This window comes from Heterocephalus glaber, unplaced genomic scaffold (genome assembly GCF_053883595.1).
Source record: "Heterocephalus glaber isolate CG9 unplaced genomic scaffold, H.glaber_assembly_v1.0 deba00001503, whole genome shotgun sequence".
NCBI lineage: Eukaryota > Metazoa > Chordata > Mammalia > Rodentia > Bathyergidae > Heterocephalus > Heterocephalus glaber.
In genome coordinates, this window is record NW_028258323.1 from 3,079,563 (window position 1) to 3,082,782 (window position 3,220).

The 3,220-nt window shown below is 42.2% G+C and overlaps 1 pseudogene; it reads right to left on the bottom strand.

The window, feature by feature from the left end:
* Window positions 1-671: 671 nt before the first annotated feature.
* Window positions 672-2,831, bottom strand: LOC101696507 (protein SDA1 homolog; annotated as a pseudogene).
* Between the last annotated feature and the right edge of the window lie 389 nt (window positions 2,832-3,220).

Genomic DNA, 3,220 nt, shown 5'->3' on the forward strand with positions numbered 1-3,220 from the left:
AATTTAAAAAATGAAGTTTTAGCCAGAAAGCATTTACATAGCATTGAAAAAAGTACTAAAGTAATTTGGATTAAAAAAATCTAAGTTATCTATGTAAACTCTGTACAGCAGGGACCTGTTTTCAGCAGGTCAGCCTATTTCCTAGTAAGAATCTCTTACTCTTATAACACGGTCCTGTTTTAAGAGAATGTCTAACTCACACACTTGTAGAGTTAGTCTGTAAGGCCTCAGCACTGCCTTATGGACTCTAGCGGACCTATGTTCAGAGAACTATTTACACTTCCCTCTGAACACACATATATAGATAGACTCATCCTTGCAAACACCTTGAGTGAAACACATTCAAGTATTATTCAAGGCACCCATGCCTTGAGCAACGAGCATTCATTATGGCTCAATTTTATATCCACAGTGACAATTACAGTAGGCACTCAATGTTAAAATGCATGAATGTTAAACTAAAATAATTTTATACCACTATTTACATTTTCAACGCTACCTCTTTTACCTATCCCAAATTAAAAACACAAAATTTCTACCAAGTTTACTATGGTTTTACAATATAGTGCTTCTGGGACTTTTCAATGTAAATAAACATCCTACATTTATTAATTTTCGGAGTAATTGCACAAATTTAGCCTCCTCCTTGGAATGAAACACCTGCTTAGAAGTTACTTCATTCATTTCCTCTCTTTCAAAAGTGCATCTCACAATGCCAGATGCTTTTCTGGGAAGGATCACTTAGTTTTACTTCAAACATTGTGAACACACAGTTCATCATGAAGTTCTTTTGTTTTTTCTTCTCTTTATTTGTAGAACTGGAAAATGGATTCATTGTGGTTTTCTTCCTCACAAGTTCCTTTCAGTCCATCTTTCCAGCTATTGCAGTTGCTAGTCATGTCTCCTTGTCAGACATAAGCCTTTTCTTGTGTGTGGTACTGGCAATCGAACTCAGGCCTGGCCCTTGTGAGCCAGGCACCGAAACCACTGACCTAAATCCCAGGCCTCAGACTTAGGCTTTTAATGATGGTGTTCAGTGTCTCAAACAGACAATAATTCACACCTGGGCTACTCGTCACTGTCTATTTCAATATATTTCCTCTTTTGGGCTTTCCCAGGGGCATCGGCGAGCTCTTTCCTCATTTGGGCCTTGCGGAGTTTCAGGAAGTCCTCTTGAGCCAAGACCCGGTTGGTGCTGATGCCTGTGGCCTTGGCCCTTTGGTCCTCCATGGCCATGTTGCTCAGCTTCTGGGAAATCGCTTTCTGTTCTTCATCAGAGGAGTGGTGCAATCATCCCATTCACCATCGGCCTGCTCTTCTTCACTGAGACTGGTACTTTCCCACTCATCTTCCCCATTTTCAGCATCCTCTTCTTTCTCAATTTCCAGAACCTCTGCTCCTGGAATGTAATCTTTAGCATCTAATTCACCATATTCTTGTACCCTTGCTTCTGCAGAAGCTTCTGTAGGTTTGCCCCAGAAGTTCTTCTGTAACATGTGAGGATTCAGTGTCCGGAAGAGCTGGATCAGAGGTCTAGCAGACATCATTACATTCTTATCTTTGTGTGTTTTGTACTGAGCCAGGTCTTGGAGAATTTCCTCAATCACGGCTAGAGAACATCGAGCTGTTACCTCTTTTATAGCATGGATAGCTACTGTCATGACTTCTCCAGACTTCTTGTCAGTCACAAAATTGTTGGCCACAGTCATGGGCAATGATTGAATGATCTCTGGGGGTACAAGGTGATGAGAGGCTTGTGCAGCAAACAGAAGGAACTTTGTTACTTCTCTGTGGTGGGGCCGTTGAAACCTTTGGAGAAAGGGGTAGAAATTGAAGAGAAAAAGCTCATGGATTCCCACCAATCTGGAGATGAGGGTCATAGCATCATCTTCACTTCAAACCTCTCCTTTGAGTTCTTTAGCTGCATTAGTACTTTTTCTGCAAAATCTTGGGGGCCGTGGATCAAGTGAATAGCTGAAAAGTTAAGCACCTCTGCCTTTTTTCTTCTTCTTTTGTTTCTTGAGCACTTCCACTGCCCTTTCCACCTTCTTCTTACTTTTGGAGCTCTTCTTCCCTGTGGCATATTGCACTAACAGGTCTCTTGCTGTGGGTGCTTCATCCTCAGACTCTGAGTCGCTGCCCTTTTTCTCATCTTCATCTTTCCCAAGGAAAAACGTCCGAGCAGCAACCAATATGTTGGTGACCTTGGGGAAGCATGCAGTCATGATATCACTGATGGTTTTGTCATCATTCCGGATGTTCCTCCTGTACAGCTCAATCATCACATCCAAAGATATCTTGGCTGCAGTTGCATTGCTGTCTCTCAGCATGGTGTACATGAAATTCTGTAGCATTATGTTCACTTTATTGTTCTTGTGTTTTGCATTTAAATGGTTAATATCAGTCACAATATGTGTATATAAAGTCTTTTGCAGAACCTTATCGTGGCAATGCAGAAGTTCAAAGAAGAGCTCCAGCAAACTTGATGGACTGATGAGCTTCTTATTTCTCAGCAAGATCAAAGCTTTGCAAAATGTCATCCACAGATCTGGCTCTAAGACAGTGTGATTGCCGGAGAGAAGATCTTTTAGCTCTTGAGGGAAGTTACTTAGATGTTCCGGGTAGCGGTGACCAATCTGTGCCATAAACATCATTAGCTCTGCCAGTTCTTTGCTGGGTTTATTTGGTTGTAACTTGAAAATCTCCACATTGGATTGGTAGTGAGTATACTGCTGGAGAAACTCCTCGACGAAGGCCGGCGGGTCCCGCTTGATCAGATTCTGTAACTGCGGCAGGTTGCTGGGGAGCTTGTTGTTGTTTGGGCTGGACATGTTGGGGGCAGTCTGGCTCCTCATGGAGCAGTTCTACAAAAGCTTGAACCCAGCCATGGCTGAGACTCCAGCTCTGGAGCCCAGCCGGAAATAGCACCTGGGACACCCAGCAGAAGGAGCCATACTGACTTCTAAGGCAAGCTATGGAAACTTCCAAGCGTCAAACTGGATGAGTATTTTTTTTAACTAAGTAGATTTCAGGAGTAATTTTCTTTGGCTATGCATGCATTTTAAGGGTAAACCCAGGGATTTGTCTCTAGAGGAAGTGTAGTCATAGTAAAAATGACCACTCTGAAAACTGTGAAATAAATGAAAATCATAAGCAGAGTAGAACATCAAAGCAGCCTAGAAACAGTGGTTAGAGCCAAGCACAATTATAAGCGATTTTC